General features: G+C 36.8%; 1 protein-coding gene across 2 annotated transcripts in view; it reads right to left on the reverse strand.

The window, feature by feature from the left end:
- The window catches only part of ALDH1A1 (aldehyde dehydrogenase 1 family member A1), a 95,522-nt gene extending 77,259 nt beyond the window's left edge, over positions 1 to 18,263 (reverse strand). The window contains exons 1-3 of one of the 2 annotated variants that reach the window (XM_075067278.1): positions 18,163 to 18,263; positions 17,850 to 17,948; positions 14,770 to 14,892 (exon numbers count right to left, since the gene is read on the reverse strand). The gene's annotated coding sequence lies outside the window, so the exon portion shown is untranslated. Of the gene's footprint in view, positions 1 to 14,769; positions 14,893 to 17,840; positions 17,949 to 18,162 lie in introns of both variants that reach the window. The other variant, XM_075067277.1, reaches the window with a different exon arrangement.
- Between the last annotated feature and the right edge of the window lie 751 nt (positions 18,264 to 19,014).

Here is a 19,014-nt window from a genome sequence, read left to right on the forward strand (position 1 = left end):
TAAATATAACCTTATGCTAATAGCATGTAAAACAGCTCATACATAGGCATGTGGGAGCTTTCCCACAACTGGGCTATCTCTTATGGCAAAGGGCCAAGCTTTTCCAAACACGCCGGGCTTCCCAGGCTAAGCGGTTCCAACCGGCTACAAACAGCATATGCTAGTACACAATAACCCTTAATAACCTGTCCTTGAGAAGGCGAACAGCCTTAGCTAAACCACTGTGACAAAATCTTCCGCAGTCCCTTACACATGAATTCCACATTTTTGAGAACACATTCGAATTCAAGTTGTTTGTTCTTGTCTGACTCTCTCCAGCCCCATCCATTCAAGTTGCCAAAACTTTCCTCCAACCCAAACACCTCCATCCTGATCCCTTCCAAGCTTTCTTCTCCCACACTGGGTAAAATGTTCCAGAAAAACTACTTCTAACAGCCAAAATCCTCTTGCTTCTATCTCCCTCCTCCTTGACAAACTATTGGATCAACTAGAAATAGGTCTTTCATAGTTGGAGTTGCATCTTTCCACAACTAAACCAAGTTTGTTCTACTACTGTATATGTCATTATTCAGTGAAATTTTATCTTACAACTTATAAACTTATAAGTTTTAAGGATCAAATTTTTAAAGATTTAAAAAAACCATTTGAATCATATGATTCATTATTTACTAAAGTTCTAAGCTGTCAAGTCATCCAAAGTCAGGTTTAGTTTATTATGGATATGAAAATGTGATCAGATTACAAATGCACTTGAAAATGACAGTAGTATGTGAAGAACTTCAGTTCTAGTAATTGTATTCAAGGTGTGATCAAGGCAAAGATATAATCCTTTATGGAGATCCACAATCTCAAATGTGGATAATGTAGATCAGAAGATGAGTGTATTTTAGAAGATGGTATAAAGGGGGAAGTGAACATAAAGGATGTGGCCAGAAATTCATACAGTAACTCTGATACCTCTGGGGACAGTATGTAAAATACATATTTTATTTGTAGGGTTACATTACACCATTATCACAAATTTAGTTATATGGAAAGGAGAGGTGCCCCCAGTCTGGTACAAGAACACCTCACTCTTTGGGGTGTCCTGAGACACTGCATAATATCTAAATATTTTACTTTGCATTACCTTTGCCACCAGATCAGAAAGGGGAATGCTTACATCATCAGGAAGTGCTCTTCTTCTCCTTTTCATAACGTGGTCGTCACATGCTAATTATGAACAGCACCCTCTGATGGGAGAGGAGATTTTAAAAAAAATAACAAACAAAGTGACAAAAATATTCCTAGATAACGATCGTGTGTGTCTGTATGTTCGTTCTTTTTTGGTTTAATGCCCTCTACCAGGCCGTTTTGCTTCAAAGCTTACACCAAATCATCCTTATGATGTTAAAATATACCTGGCTATGTATTTTCATTGTGATTTTTACTATCCTTTCACCCCAACTGGCCTGAAATGATAAAAGAACAGAGGTACGTCAGGTCTATCTTGATTGCTATCTACAAGGGATAGATGGCAGGACTGACTATTACATTCTAAATGTGGTAGTTTCCATTTCTCTGGCAAATCTAAGTTGATTTGGGATACAATTGGGATACAAATCACTTTTATCCAAGCAACACATATCCTAGACGCAGTTGCCTTCTACATTTAAAAGGACTGTGTAGGCCATCTCATATATATCAGCTGTGATTAAATAAAATGAGATAAACTACTACTACAAACTAACGAGGGAAACTACTTTAAAAAGCCATTTTTATTGATACTTCACTCAAACTTTTCCACAGAGGGGAACAATCTTCATATAAAGTTTTGTCTTTAGTGGTAGGGATGACTATAATTCTGGACCATTGTCCAGTATGTATGATCCTGAAGGGTAGGGAGGAGGGTCAGAGGCAAGTGGGGAGGTCAGAAATGCCATAATCTTCCATTATTGATCCTGATATTCTAATATCACATTACCACTAAACTCGAATTGCAAATAAATAACACCATATTTCAGGTCCATATGAACAGAGATAATGATCCACTATGCACCAAACCAAACCAGCAACAAAATAAGAGGGACAAGAAGAATGAAGGAAGACAAAGGAAATGACATCTAAGACAGTATCCATTTGATCATAGGGATATCACACTGCTCCCTTATGTAAGAACTCTCAGTAATTAGGACCATACTGAATGTTCTTATTTTCCAGAAACAGCACATTTCCAATCCACTGATCCTTAAAATATCATTGCTGGCATCAGTCAAAAGGCACAGTAGCTCTGATCGTGGCAGGCCCTGCTTGCTTAAGTACTTTATTTACTACGTACGCGCTGCCTTTTTTTACTCTGTTTGTAAGGGACATAAATTGAAGGTTGCCTTTAACCAAGTATGTCAGAACTCCAAATATGACTTTTTTTTCTTAACCCTTAAAAGAACTTAATTCTTAAAATAACAATTATTTTATATTTATAAGTGACTTATTTTATGCCCAAAATAAAATTAGTCATTTGTTATGCTACAAGGTGAAATACATCTGAAGATTAACTGCGAGAGCCAGAAATATCTCTCCCAAAACACACAGGGTTTGATTTCATTCCATAGAAATCAATGGGAGCTTCTATGAGTATAGGATCAGGCCAGTTAAGTTCCTGAACATTATATTAATACTATGGCATTGGTGGAAAAATGCAAGGTGCCCTGGATTTGCCCCACTATAAAAAGGAGGGACTATATAAAGAGAGGAGTAAACTTCTTCCCTGACTGTTTAATCAGAGTTGTCTTTCCATAAGGAAGTTCAGGATTTCAGGAAGGATTTTTTTTTTGGTTCATATATATATATATACACACACACACAACGTAGCATAAACATCACCAAATAAGGAAGAAAACCTGGCACCATATCCATGTCAAATATAAAGAGTTATGTGCTAAAAGAGAAGATGAAGTTATATGAAGAGAAGGAGATGCCCTTTAAAAGAGTCAATGGGTTTTGGGAAAACCAGAGAGTTTATGTTAAGAGTGAGACTGGTTACAGGTTTTCATTGCAGGAGTCAAGCTAGCATCCTTTACATGTGCTCTCCAAATTATTATTTATATAGCACTTATAAGATGATCCATAGTTCACTCAAAGTGCTCTATATGTTAGACAACACGGGGTTTCTATTGCTATGGCAGGAAAATGGAGAGTAGATGCTCCCCATCTTTAACTGTTGCAATTTAGATGTTCTGGGAAGAGGGATAGCTCAGCGGTTTGAGCATTGGCCTGCTAAACCCAGGGTTGTGAATTCAATCCTTGAGGGGGCCATCTAGAGCAAATATCAGTACTTGGTCCTGCTAGTGAAGGCAGGGGGTTGGACTCAATGACCTTTCAAGGTCCCTTCCTGTTCTAGGAGATAGGTATATCTCCAATGATTTAATTTCTGAGAATGCTCCAAATGACACATTTTTTTTGGCAGCTGTTAACCAGATAAAAGCCCAGCTGAATGAATTCCTCTTGATCCTCACAATTATTACAAGTCTCCTAAAAAGTGTGATAAAGAAAAATATATATACACCTCTATCTCAATATAACACTGTCCTCGAGAACCAAAAAATCTTACCATGTTATAGGTGAAACCGCATTATATTGAACTGGCTTTCATCCAGCAGAGTGCACAGTCCCGCCCCCGGGAGCGCTGCTTTACCAAGTTATATCCGAATTCGTGTTATACTGGGTCACGTTATATTGAGGTAGAGGTGTATTTGAAAGTTGCTGTTAAAATTTCTTTCAGCCTCATTGTAACCCATCACCAGGTCCACAAGATAAGCAGAATCAGTCACCAGTTTTATTAATAAGTCTGTATCATGTATGCTGAAGTTAGACAAGAGACCAATATGTTGAAGCACACATTTAAATTATGAAAAATATTACCATGCAAAAAATGTCTAAATAGTGTCAAAACTGCAACAAATGGAGACGTTTTTTCAGAGTCTGGATGGCCAGGAGATAAAGGGAGACTTTCAGTGGTTCAGACCTATCCAATGTTGGTCCTGACAGAAAGTTATGTTAATCTAGAGGGAGAGTTTTCAAAATGCGAAAGGGGTTTAGAAGCATCATTGAAAATCTTGGACATCTAATAAATGTCCTATGCAAAATGAGTTAGTGGTCTTTATCCAGTTCTCAGAGAACAGGAATACACACCAGAAAACCATCATTAGGGCACTAATTTGCACCAATATTAGCAGTTTGAGCAGAGCAGCCAAAGATGTGAAGGGACATGAAAAATGAATTACCCCTTTACCAACATCTGAGCCAATAAGAATTCACAATGGATTTGAAGTGAACATAAAAAGGTCTATTAACAGTCATTTTAAGAGTTATGAATTCAGGTCAAAGTGGTCTGATTTGCAGAGGTGTTGAGCAGTTTCTTCTTCAACAGGAATTTTAGGTGCTCTACACTTCTGAAAATCAGCACACTTATCTAAGTGCCTAAATATAAGTAGAGGAGTGGGCAGGTTTAGGTACCCAGGTTTGCAGTTTGTTCTCATTTTATTTATTCTACCTTTACTACACAAAATATAACAGCATATAAGGCAGTGTCACAAGAAATACTTCTTGAAAACATCTCTATCACTAACAAGTCTAAGCAAATACTATAATAAGGGCTATTTTCTTTTCTATTCATACAAAAGAATTTGCAGTAGCCTTGGTTCATTTAGTTTGTATTGCTATGTATGCATCACAATGAAGAGTACAGGAAATGGGATAGGTTGAAAAGGCAAGGCTGAAACTTCTGGAGTACTGATCACATTATATAACACCTTAATCGTTTTCCGGCTAACTTACTCAGCAGGGTGCTGATGTCAATATTTTTTTATATTAATCCTGCTGAAACTCCTCCAGAATCTAGTAATTTTACATTGAGTCTAACACACAAAACAAGTGAGTCTTCTGCCCTATTACCTGTACTTGTTCCAAACTTGAGCCACTGCAGAAGAATACCATGTCATCAGGGCCGGTGCAAGGATGTTTCGCACCCTAGGCGAAACTTCCACCTTGCATCCCACCCATGCCCCCACCCTGAGGTGCCCCCCCGCAACAGCTCCCCCCCTCCGCCCTAAGGCACCCCCCCGCAACAGCTCTTCCCACTCTGCACACGAGCATGAGCACCCCGAGCATGCCATTGCTGCTTCATTTCTCCCGTCTCCCAGGCTTGAGGCGCCTAAGCTGATTGGCGTTGCAAGCCTGGGAGGCGGGAGAAGTGAAATAGCTCACCCCTGCCCCACCTCCTCCCCGAGCACGCCGTGGCTGCTTAACTAAATGCCGGAGGTGACTGGGGTGGCCAAAGATCTGGCCGCCATGGTCGCTGCCAAAGAAAATGGCGCCCCCCAAATCCCAGCATCCTAGGCGTCCACCTAGGTCGCCTAAATGGTTGCACCGGCCCTGCATGTCGTCCATCTAGATGAACAATATTAGTCCTTCTGATATGACATTATTTTAATTCTCCCAACTGTGTGCACAGTTTTAGAAGGTCAATCTCCCACTCCACTTCCTATATACTATGTGCATTGGCAAAAACTATGTGCAAAGTTGTAACAAATACAGCAATAACTAGTCATTATAATTATTGCCATAAATCCTTAAAAATAGACACTTAGAAAAGGTCAAAATGGAGCCAAACACAGTGGAGGCTGGGGGACTCCCAGCCTCCTACATACCATATTCTGAACATGAATGGCAGTAGAAGGAATCTTCAGCACCAAGCCCAGGAAGGAAAAGGGGCTGCATGCACCTGAGTGACCCTACAAATAGTCAAGGTGGCTGAAGCGAACCAGTTTGGAAGCTATCTTTGCCCAGTTAGTCATGACCCCCCAACACCTCAGCCCAACTGGGCTGATATGATATGACTGGACGGTCCATCAAGATCAAGCCCTTGAGGGCTGCCCCAGGAAACTAGTTTCCTGTTTATGATTTAGGAATTGTTATATTTCTGTGGTAGATGTAATATTTTGTGATTACAATTTAATAATGTTAGGGTGTTTCCCAGGGGGATACAAAACCTGTCAGTAGTCAGCAGGTCCAAGAAAGAGGATTAACATTTCTTGAGTGCAGAGAGTGTCTTTGCTCATTACAGAGATTGACTTGGCATCCAGGCATTTTATGTAAAAACTAGCTGTGCTCTGCTGGAGCAAACTGCTTCATTAGAAGCATGTGCACCAGTCTAAGCAACCTTGTGTTCTTATGACATTTATCCCTCTTTCTATTACCCTGACAATTACTATGTTTCGTCTCCTTTGTTTTATCTAGTTTTTGATTGTACTTTGTTTGGGGAAGGGACCACGTCTTCTCTGTGCCTAGCAAAATGTGGACACTAAATAATTATTTAATGACAGCAATAACAACGCCAATAGTAATTAATGTAAGAAGAGAGAACTTTACAAGTCAGTAAGGACCCAGGTCCAGCTTTTTAAGGGTATTTAGGTGCTGCTGCACTCAGCATTGCAATACCTCACTGATTAAAGAGTTGAAATCTCATTTTCAAAAGGAATCTAGGCAACCCACTTCACCCTTAACCCCTGCATTCCCCCTCTGCACCCCAACCCCTGCCCCCTCTCCTGCTCCTCTAACCCCTGCACTCCCCTCCTGCACACCAACCCCTTCCCCCCTTCTGCACCCATGTGGAGAAAGTGACTTGGATGCACAGAGCAGCTGGCATTGCCTCTTGCTCCCCAGCTCAAACGTTGCTTCTCTGCAGACCCCTGGGGGTTTTTTTGAAGGGGGGGGGGAGCGAGATCACTTTCCCCAATGGGGTTCGTAAAGGGAGGGCAGGAGAGCAGCAGCTCCTGATGCCTCACAGCAGAGCCTGGGTGGGGAAAGTGACCTGGATACAGGAAGACCTGGTGTTGTTCCTCGCTACCTCTCACAAAACCCCTAAGGGGGCACAGAGGAATGTTGGGGTGGGGAGAACAGTATATGTGCATCATCTTTTGGTCCCCACCCATGTTCCTCCACCGGGAGGAAGTAGTGAGAAATCTGGGTGCCCCCCTCCCTCCACACAACTGCTTCCCTGCCAGCCAGGAGCAGTTTCTGATTCTACACCAGCAGTGCACACCTCTGTGCTGCCGCATGGCACCCCCTTGACCATGGCACCCCTGGGTGGTCATCTGGGTGACTCACCCCTAAGGCTGGCCCTGGTCCCAAATAGGAGTGCAAGTATGAATCTTGAATTAGGGCCTGATCCTGCATACACTTATCACAGGGTATACATTACATAATCCCAAGTAACCCCATTTATTTCAATGGGATTTCTCACTCTCTGATATTGAGTGTTTGCTGAGTCAAGCACACACAAATGAAAAGAAATCAGCAGATTTATAATTAATAATCAATACAACTGTGGCATTTACTCAAGCAAAATTATTGTTGCTGTCAATGGGATTACATCATTTAATAGAACAGTATAAGCTTTCTAGTTTCCTCTGGTTATCCTCTAGAATTAATAGAGAAATGGGTCCCTGTTATAAATGTCTCAATGCTTCAAGAAACTTATAGAAAAATATGTTATAATTACAGGATAATAAATAGGGGATAATGTAATATAAATAAAATAGTATTCTCTATGAAACTTATTGAGGCAAATTCTATGCTAGTGTAACTCCATTGACTTTAGTGCACTCATGGCAGTCAAATTTAACCTTATAAGGATTTAGATTAATTTCTATAGAACACTATTGATTTCATCCTTACTAAATTCTATAGGACAGTTGAATTATATAAGCAAGTTTTACTTGAAGAAGGAACTCATTTTTTTCCATTTTTCTGCTGTTAAAATAGTTTAAGATAAGTAATTCTGTTCATCTCCAAACTTGCTAGTAATGCTAGAGTAATAATTAGCTAAATGGTTCAAAGTTTTCTCAAATAATTGTGTCTGAATAAACAGATGGGTCTATGCCACAGGTTGCAGATAAATGACCTTAACCTGATCTCACACTGAAGTAAATCAGGAGTGACTCAGCTGAAGTCAGTGAAGTAAAAATGGTTTGCGTGAGACCAGAATCAAGGCCAAAGTTGTTAGTTATTAACCCGCATTGTTAGTAACAATTGCTGCCAAGTAGTTTTCCGCATTCCCTACATGAACATTTGTTTCAAAGCCAAGATTTAGAGAGCCTCAATTGATTTTACATAATTACTTTGTGTGCTTTATAAGCCTGTGTGTCTGTGGAAGATTATGTCCTTCATTACGAAAGTCTTGTATGTAAAAAACCCTCTCTCCTTTTTTTTGAGAGTGTGAGGGAGTATTTAATAAATATTTAAATATAGTACAGTTAAAAATTGTTGATAATATGGGATTAGTAATGGTGAGACATTTGTTCTCCTACTTACCTTCACATTTAGCTTTTGATTATATACCCAAATGTATTTTCCAAGATAGCCCGTATCCACTTTTTAATTATTACTAATGGCATTGTTAGAGGCAAAAGTTGATCATGAGTGTAAGTTGCAGTGCCATTTGTTAGATTTGTTTTCATTTGATTTACAGGATCTCAGAATCATCAGATTACAAATTTACATTACAAATCACATACAGTTTGAGATCAGTACTCACTTGCCACACAGTACAGGAGTAAACATGCAGGGCGTGATTCTGACCTCATCTGCACTGCAGTAATTCAGGAGTAATCCTGCTGAACTGTATAGAGTTAAAATGTTGTAAAACCAGTGTGGGATCAGTACTAGACCTTTTGTCTATTCTTGAGTCTGACCTCATTGCCATCATTCACAGAAGTATTTCCATTGACTTCAGTAGGAACTACCAGCCTGAGTGAGGAATTACAGGATCAGGACCCCAATTTTTAAAATCTGAAGTGAAATGAGCAGGGTCAGGAAAATTCCATCTAAGTCATAAGAATCTTTGTTATAAAAAATGATTGCCCATAGGACTTCATCAGACAACATTTTCAGATTAACTTGCTGTGTAACTCAAAATATTATCCTAGCCATGTAATGAAAGTGTAGGGGGGAGGGGTACAAAAGAAAAGGAAAGAAAAGAAAACATTATTCTATTTACATTTTGTAAAGCATTGCTGAGCATTTCATCGTGTCCAGAGCAGTTATTTAAAGATAGGCCTGAATCAAAACAGCGGATCTGAACACACTCAAACTTTGGATTTTGGATTTTGAATCCAAACCCAGATCTGAATTTGTAAAATCAAAATTTCACTACTGGCTGCTAACTTTATCATGGACCAAATAAAGCCCCCACACCTGGATTTTGAGAGATACTTTATTTTTAAGGTAATTAGTAGAATTTACATTATCCCATTGTTCTGCAGTACACCTCTAATCCTCAAATTTAAATACAATGTAACTGACTTCATTAATTAATCGTCTGAAATACCTGTTTCTCATGTATTTGGTTGTTTTGTGATCATGTGATCAGATATATACTGTTTGCTGAACCAGTGATGTACAGGTTCCAAGTCAGGTGCATCACTGATAAGCAAAAATTAATAAACAAAGCAAATCACTTTATTGTAATTTTTGGAAATACAGTTTAATTTAGGTGCTAGTCCTGCTCTGCATGAAGTTAATCAGAGTGTTGCTATTGTCTTCAGTGGGAGTAGGACGGTCTCATTTAATTAAATAAATATTTAAAAAAATTAATATAGTTTGTGGCAAATAATATGAATGTATGTTTAATATATATTTGAGCCCAGTTACAAAACTCAGTCAAGGAATGGCATTCCTATAACACCCACTTATTCAGAAATGGAAAACAATCCTAAAGCAAAAATCAAACCTATCAATTAAAAAACTAGGAATTAATTTGCTAGTTTGTTGGAGGAATGCTGTTAGTCAGCAGAAGTGTAAAGCAAACCCAATTACAGTACACAGTAAATCTTAGAGATAGCCTAGCCTGCATTAAAAACCCCAATGTGTTTTAATTTTCCGAATGTATTATAGTGATACTATTAACTATATCATCCAAAATTAGAGTTAGCACAAAACAAATCCCTTTCCTGTTTTAAAATTCTTTTTTTAATTGCAAGAATATTTCACAGACTCAGAATAGTAGCATCACTGAAAGCAGCTGTGATTTCACATTTATTTAATACATGTGTTTCATCTTACTATTACGGAAGTAGACAGACACAGAAAATTAAAAAAAGCCCTTTCTCCAGATATTGGCAATCATAGCCTTAGAAATGTGTATACTTTAACGAATATATTGGTCTAACAAAAGGTAATACATTATCTACCTAGTCCACTCATTCACAAGAAACAGTGTGGTACAGACATTTTCCAAATGTTAAGACAGCTGTTTATTTGCAACATAAATATTTTCTCCCCTTTACTTTTTATTTTTATATATTTTTTAAAAAATATATAATTGTTTTTTCCTCTATAAAATACATGATTATATAATGAGAGTACCTTTTAATCTCACACTGCATATTTCATTCTGTTCTATTTAAATTGTACATAATATTGACTAGAATAATGCTCTGAAGCAAGTTTTGGTAACTAATGGATTCAGTCCACTTGTAATCTATATAATCAAGAATGTAAATTAAATCCTTTTATTGTCACTTGTGTGTAACATTATCTGGTTAGGGGCTGCCCAAATATCTTAAGAGGAAAAACAAACTCTGATCCTAAAACAAATCCTTTAAGAACTTACTATACTTCAAAAAGTTTGAACTGAAAAGAGATATATTTTTGTTTGATTATTAAATTTATCAGCTAACAAATTAGTTAATACCTCCTTGTTTTCCATCATTGTACACGAGAGAGAATATGATGGCTGTGCACTGGAAACGACAATGTTTCATTTAATATTTGGTTCATGTACCCAAGAAAAATCAGTGTATGCTTATAAAGTTTCAGTGCATATGATTTTTTTTCTAAGTTCCTGATAACAGTGTCTATTGTAGAATAGACTATCTCCTACTACTAACTTTATGGTTCGAGTGTGTGTAACAGACAATGTCATACTGTACGTACAATAATTATGGTTATACTAAACATAATTATAAAAAATATAAAGAATTATACATTACCTGAATTATAACCCAAAATCATAGCCCCTGGTCATGATGATGATAATAATCAAAAAGTAATTTACCTGCAGAATCAGCAAATTGTAGAACAAACAGAGAGGCAAAAGTGAGCCAGAGATTGATACAGAGCGTTCTCCAGAAAACTAAGTTTCTTTTGATTCCCAACAATTTGGGAGGCTCCCCTGAAAACAAGTGGCACATAGTCTAGGTGATGCGTCAGGGTAAAAAGTGATTATAAAGATTAAAGCTGCATGAACTTTCCATGTCGTATCCATCTTGGTGAACTCCCAGTAACTGCAGTGGGAATTTTGCAAAGAGTAAGGTGAGCAGAATTTGGCCTTCCATATCTAACCTGAAGTTCATCCTAGGTTTGCAGTGGCTCATAAACCACTGTTTCATACAAACTTGGGAATGGGTTTTGCATGAAAATTTTTTCCTCACATGGATAATAAGAAAAACTTCATCTCAAAACCAAGCTAGACATTGCAGATACAGCAGAGGTTCGTTTGGAGTTTTGGGGTTGATTAATACCTGAAAATTCCCAGCAAAATAGAAATGAAAAAGGTGTGTGTGGTGGGAGGTTTATCAAGCTCCATGCAAACTGAAACTGCTGAGGCTAATAAAGACAAAGAAGGGCCTGAGGAGATACAGAAGATATGCTATACAGTGGACTGAAATATACTTTAGACTGAACATTGGTTGTATATGTCCCAAGCTATAAACAGAAACAAAAATGTTAAAAACAGATTGCAATAGGCAATATGGGATTCTTACTTTTAGCTCTGAATATTTGTCTTTTATATTTATGTATGTTTCAGTATTAATGAACAGGATTAATCCTTCACCCACTGACTTCAATAAGAGCATAATCAGATCCTTTTATCACCTTTATGTCATTCAGTACATATATATCCGGAACATCCAGGTTGTGCCAATAAAAGTAAAATATGCTAATATTTCCAAAGCCAATTAAATCACTGTAAGGTTTAATATTTGCTGGGAGTTGGAAGACAACTGTGAGCATATTTTACATATTTCTAAAATTATTTTCCCTGTTTTTTGTTCCAACCACATCATATCCATTGTTGGGTCTCTGCATCAACTCCCAATCTCCTTTTGCATCACTTTCAAACTTCTTCCCCTCAACCATAAGGCCCTCAATAAATCTTCCCACAGCTATATCTTGTCTCATATCACTTCCCTGCTCATGACTTACTAGCTGTGATTTCCCCCTCTCTCACACAAGTAGCTCTGTACCTCCTGTGCAGTCTCCATTGGGACCGGAATATCATGCCTGATGCCCGTTTTCCATACTACTTCATTGTGCACCTTATAATCTCTCCACAAGACTCTCTTCTTCTGGCACCCTTTCTTTGCTACCATCTCACTTGGCTTGCACCATCCACCAAGTCAAATATGTGTATTCATTCATTTTCAAACATGAGAAGTGAAGCTAACAAAATGGATTCACAACACTAAGCACATCTGACCTTACACTGTCACTCTCATAATCGTTTTCCACTTATCCACTCCACAATTTATCTTTTATTGTGTAAAATCTCATCTTAGGAGCAGAAACCTCTCAGTCTGTGTGTCTGTAAGGGGCTCTATCTACTTACAGTGCTGTAGAAATAATAACAATAATAATACTTTTACACAGGATTGACTGCATGATGTAGTTAATCACATAGAGAAACCAAAATTTTCTGCACTGAATACTTTTTTCCCCTCTGTACAATTTGTTGTTGATTCTTTAGGACTGTCAATCCTACTGATGGTATTAATGGAATACCAGCACATCTATGAATAAGTCATGGAATTCCTTGCTGTTCCCTCCTAACCACTCAAGACTGTACTTAGTAAAACTACGAAATGTCCGTTCTTTGAGAGGAAATTACAACATTCAAGTGCCGTAATGTGCAATGAAGAGGAAGAACAATTGCAAAACTAGGCGGTAGTGTCAGCTACCTGTAAAGTCATGCAAGCTCATACCAAGCTAGGGCAAGTTATTAAGATGCTGCTTTGTGACTATGCAAATTTATAGCTGCATATAGTACTCATAGTTCAAGAGCATTCAGTCTTTTGAGAATTGTATCATGTATTTTCGGTTCACCTAATGCAATTAAAAGTGTTTTATCAGAGACCACAGATTTTGGGTGGAAGGATAATCAACATAAGACCCTTGGAAAAGCAAAGTGTATTTAATAACATTAATTGTATGACTGACTCCCTCTGTAAATCAGTTTGTGATACCACATATAAAAGGATATTATGTGAACATTATATTAGATTGGATTGTAATAAGTATATTATGCATTTTCAGTGCAGCCATGGCTGTAAAAATAATTAATTTAAATGAAAGTCAATGATGCATCTTTTTTAAAATATTTATTTGTGTATGGAGATAGAAGGATCGATCTTGCTCTCATTGAAGTCAGTGGGAGTTTTGTCCTTAACTTAGAGAATGAGAACCATAATAGTGAACTTAATGCAATAAAGCTTTAATAACAAGTTTCAAATTCATTTGGTCAAATTAATATTCAGTGCTGCATTTTATACTGAATTAAGAAGTAAAGTTAGTTGAATAATACACACAGATGACTCATTCGGTGACATCTTATTTTTATGTACAATATCAAATTGTTTGACTTTCTGAGTTGTGGTTAGAACTAGGAGAATAATAATTAAAATTATTCACAGATATCTTGTTTGGAAAATGTTGTGAAATTCTTAAGTATCCGAGAAATATTTTTCATAAATACATGTTAATTTCACAACATTTGCCAAATGCAATCTTTGTGAATAATTTTAATAATTTCCCCCAATCTAACCACACATCAGAAAATCAAATAGTTTACTGCAGTATTTTCTCCAATGTGAAAAGAAAAAAGTTTTCAGATGACTAAACTTTACTTAGTAATTTGAAACATATTAGTAATGATAGTGTGTATTAAAAAACAGGAAAGAATAGATCTTCATGCCCAAGAATGGACTTAAATATCATCATAGTAATTGATTAAAGATATTTATTATGTACTGAAATGTTATTTAGGTGTGCCTGGAGTTGGAGTGCCAGCGAGGAACTTCAGCATGAGCAATCATGGTAGTAGGTGCTGTGCCTTGTAGTAAGCATTTGTCGTAATGGGATCTTATGTTACATAACATGTATCTGTTCGGCATTTGTTAATATGTGGTGGACAAAATTAAAGACAGGAAAGTACATTGGCGAGTGTGGAAATCCATTATGGGCACAGAAACTCATTGCTTTGTTGTCCTACAAATTAATTAATTGTCAGATATCTGTCTGTACCGTCAACATATAGTAGTAAAATTTCCCTTCAATAAAATACTTTATAGTGGTTTTCTCTTTACTGCATCTCTACTGTACCATTAGGAAAACTCCCCTTTTCACTGAAGTATCACTAAAAAAATCTATTCATCTTTTTAAATAGAAAGTGGTGAAAAAACTACTGGTAATAATCACATTATGCAAAATAGGGCTTAAAATTAGAAATAAGTCAGACCTGTTTAACATAGATTTCCCATAAAGAAGTCCTAAAAACTAAAATTTCATTAGGTATTGGCTTGTTTTAAGAAAGTCGCATGGATTGCAGAAGTTACCCACCATATGATGAAACTGTTATTGTAAAATATGGATATTAGCCTGAACTGCACACTTCGTCAATACAGTGGAGCTACAATTGCCTAGGGTGTGGTTATCCCCTGTATGTGCACATACTTTGAAGCCAGTTTTTCATATTTTCAACCACTGTTTTATTTGTTAGACCATGAAATACCATTTGTGTGTCCAAGTCTGTAATCCCCCTCCAGATATGAAGAAAGAAGAAAACAGAATCAAAGACTCAAGATTCAAGGAGAAAACAGATTCAAAGACTAACAAGAGGCCTACTTCATGTTGAAAAGTGCAAAGCCAATGCTGTTTTCTAAGAAAACACACTGGACTTGTGGAGAAATGGTCTGACAATCCCTGGGACTGATTATCCACTCTTTTACAATGCTTTTATCCCAGTGCAATAAAGTGGACAATCAGGCTCTTTGCATTTAAACTTACAATTGTATTTCCCTCATTAGATCCTTGCCAAAGACAATAGGTTGCAAGATAAAATATACACTGTTGAAGATAAAACACTCCAAATCAGTGTAAAATATTCCAGTTTGTAGGGAAATGGTTTATGGAAAACCTTGAATTTTCAAGCCCCTTGACAGCATACTTGTTAATATTAAAAAGTTGGTGAAGTCATTAAGATCACCGACTATATCTCTGGCTTTTGAAGAAATCGACAAAGTGGTAAATAATACTGTACATGCTTGAAGTGGTGCATAAAGTGGAATCTGTTAATTATTGTTGATGTACTACACAACTAACACAAAATATTCATTTTAGTTAAGAAATATGGTGCTACAACTTGAACAGTGGACTCTGTTGTTACTGTGCTTTCAATACCTTTCCCCGACTTCTTAGACTTGCAAAATTCTATGGGTGTTAACACTGTATATGTATGTTACTTTTTAACATTCAGGCTACACACACACACATACACACACACACACACACACACACAGAGTTCAGTAAAAGCAAAATAAATATTGTCTTCTACTCACTAATCACTGTCTATTTTAGTTCTCCAATGCTTAACTTGTAGCATAACACTAGGTACAAAAAAATACCATTTTTTGATCTTTATTGAGTGTTACAGAAAAGAACAATGTAAAGTGCACTGCAATACACTCATCAGCTTAAGGGTCATAGGGGGTAACCTACCAGCACAACTGAATCATTTGAAGCAGCTTCTACTAGCAAATCTGTTTATCCACTAGACATAGGGGTGTTGTTTTTTTTGGTACAAAGCAGTGTAAATAGGATAATGGGATGTGAAGGACAAATTATAAAGTACATGGAGCTTTAAGTGTTCTAGGTTTTGCAGCTAGACAGACAACACACAAAGCTGCCGATACTGTTGATTTTTCTGGCATACAAAAAAAAATATCTCTAATCAAATGCAAACATTATTCTGAAATTAGTATATGTTTATTACAAATAAAAGGGTATGATCCTGCATTCTGTATGTCTTGAATAATCCCAGATTCAGTTCAGTTGGAGTTGTAACTGTGCAGAGAAACCAAAATCAGGCCTAAATTTTTTGTAGATAAATTACATAATCTTTTAGATTGTCATTCCTCTCTCTTAAATAACAACACTTTTCTGCAGTAGCTCCACTTAACTGACTAGAAACAAACATTTGTGCTAGCTAATTATGTTCTAAAATTGTTCTCCTCCAACTGCAATGCTGTCTCTATACCCCTCCCTCAGTGACTGTTGTTGGGAGCCAATGATTCTGTATGTTATACTGAGATGTATGCTATGCTTTGAATGGCACATTTTCAGGTGCCTTGCATGGCAGTCTGACATGGGCAAAGGCAATGAACAGTAATGGGACTTGTGGGTCTAATCTATTGCACATAGTACCAAATATCTACTCCAGTAAAAATCAATTTTGAGGGACCCAGAGCATATTAATCTTAAACAAGAAGTATACTCCATAAAGAACAATGTTACAAAAGGGGAAACCCTCATTGCTTTTCCAGAGATTTGGAATTAGTAAATGGACATTAATATTTTAATACTTATTGTACTTTTTGAGTAAACCAACAAAGTATACATCCATATATCTGTATGTTATGGCTATTCTTACAAACTCTCCAGCATACTGACATTTCATTGAAATTGACAAGACATCAAATAGCAATAATGTGTACAATTCTTAATCTTACCTACTATGTTGTTTCAAATCTCTTTGATTTTTAAATTAAGCCAAAATGTTGTAATTTCTAACATTTCAATTGATTGCCTGTTTAAAAACATTTCACACTGTGATCTAAGACACTTTTAGTAAGAAAAGAGCAAATGGAAATACTAGACATAATACCATCTACCACTAGTTACTAATATTGAGTCAACAGCCATTACTTGAAGTATTTTCTTTTAATAATAAATTTTATATAATTATTAATAGAAAATATTTCAAGCAATAGATATAAAATATTTTACACAGAAAAAGCATTTGAAGATGAACTTTGAATTACTGTATAAAGCACAAAAACATCAGGTAAATTTAAAGGGCAAACTCTTTAATAAGGTGGGCACACTTTGGCCCTAAATTAACTTTTGTAAGAAAACATGATTTTATTTGAGAATCTAGTAAAAGCAAACTTCCAGGAAAGCCTTTCAAAAGAGATACTAGATTCCCCTATTCTTCATGCCCTTATTTGGTCTGATTATGAATCTTGCACTTTGTTCCTCATTATAAATTCCCTTTCTTCCTCTTCATTCTGGTGCTGTGTCTCATTTAAAAATCATGTTGGGCGGGTGGGGGGAAAGCAAAATATTTTCCTAAACAATTAAGGTCTCTCTCTCCTTTTCTCAGCAAAGGTCCCTGATTTTTCAGTCTGTGTCCTGCACATCATATGTCAAAGATAATTGACATGTTTTTAAATTTCAAAGATACTTGCATCTGCATTAAGCATTTTAGTACTTCACAAATAAATTTTAACACTAATTACAATCTTAAATTTTGCACACCTTCACACAAAGCTGTCAGTTTTATTTAACCATTGCTATAAACTTAAATATTGGTAGCTCATATAATATGGCATAGCATTTCTTTGAGGGCTAAAGCACTATAAACATTCTACTTTTTATGTGTACTACTATGTTTTTCTTCTTGGAACATGCATTTTATCAAATTCAAAATGTACCATACTCAGATAATCAAGAGTCCAAGGCCTTACCTTTACAACCAGAGCTTGATTTCCCAGATCTGCTAAACTTCACTTCCACAGCACACTCTGCCTTCAGGTCTATGATCAACACTACAGTCACAACACCAGGCATGACCTCTATATATACACAAAGCAGTAACAGCAACAAGTGAATACTTAGATTCCTACTTCAATCCCACATTTATCAAGTGATATTACTCATAGAAAGAGATCCTTCAAGCAAACATTTAATCTGCATTGAATTGGGAGGGATCTTGATGATATACTTGGGAGAAAAAGCAGCTTATTATACAACAGAGCAGATGAAAATACCCACAACTATTGCACGTACCACTCATTCTGTTAACCATGTAATGTACATTGTCATTTTGACGTGTAGACCATTTCTCTTCCTCCATCACCTCCACGTCAATCCAATTCACTCATTCTTGCCTATGATGAAATGGAAAAAAAGGAAACACGGAAAGATTGTTATCCTAGATCTGCATTCGTGGGACATTTTAAAGCCAGTTAGATTAACCATTGGGAAGATGTTAGTCTTGATAAGAGAAGCCCCACTGGCTTTCTGTCTCCCGTAGACAATGAAATCACATAGTTGTGTCTGTGCCTCTCTGTTTGGATTGTTCTATTTTAACACATAACAGATTGAGGGCTGCCTTCTCTTCCTAATTAACTCAAGTTAAACTAATGAGAGAGAGGGGGTTGGGGGGAAGCTAGGAAGAGAAGAGAGATCATGAGCTGGAAGGGATTGAATTACATTTTAAAGGGGACGGAGAAAGGGGAAAAAAAGATTGATACAGGTAGGCTGCATTTTTGGGGGTGGGATGTTTGCATGGTTTCCAAGAAAAGACAATGACGTTCTGTAAAATTACTAAATAAATATATCAAATCCAATGTTGTGTTAGATTCCTGCTTCTTGTTAGGAAGTATTTCAGCACCCACAGGGGAACAGCTCAGATTCCAAAATCTGCATATTGCTATCCCATTAGCAGCTGTTTCTACCTTGCACCCACCTCTAAAAAATACATGATTTATTGCCACATTTATTTTTGCCAACCAAAATACTACTTATAGTTCCTAAATGTTCATGGAAGGAAGTGGTATCTGACCATTTTTTTTTTAACTTCTTCTAAACAGCCAGCAAAATGGCAGGTTTTGTATTATTCTAACCAAAAATTAAAGC

The sequence above is a fragment of the Chelonoidis abingdonii genome, chromosome 6 (assembly GCF_003597395.2).
Source record: "Chelonoidis abingdonii isolate Lonesome George chromosome 6, CheloAbing_2.0, whole genome shotgun sequence".
Classification (NCBI taxonomy): domain Eukaryota; kingdom Metazoa; phylum Chordata; order Testudines; family Testudinidae; genus Chelonoidis; species Chelonoidis abingdonii.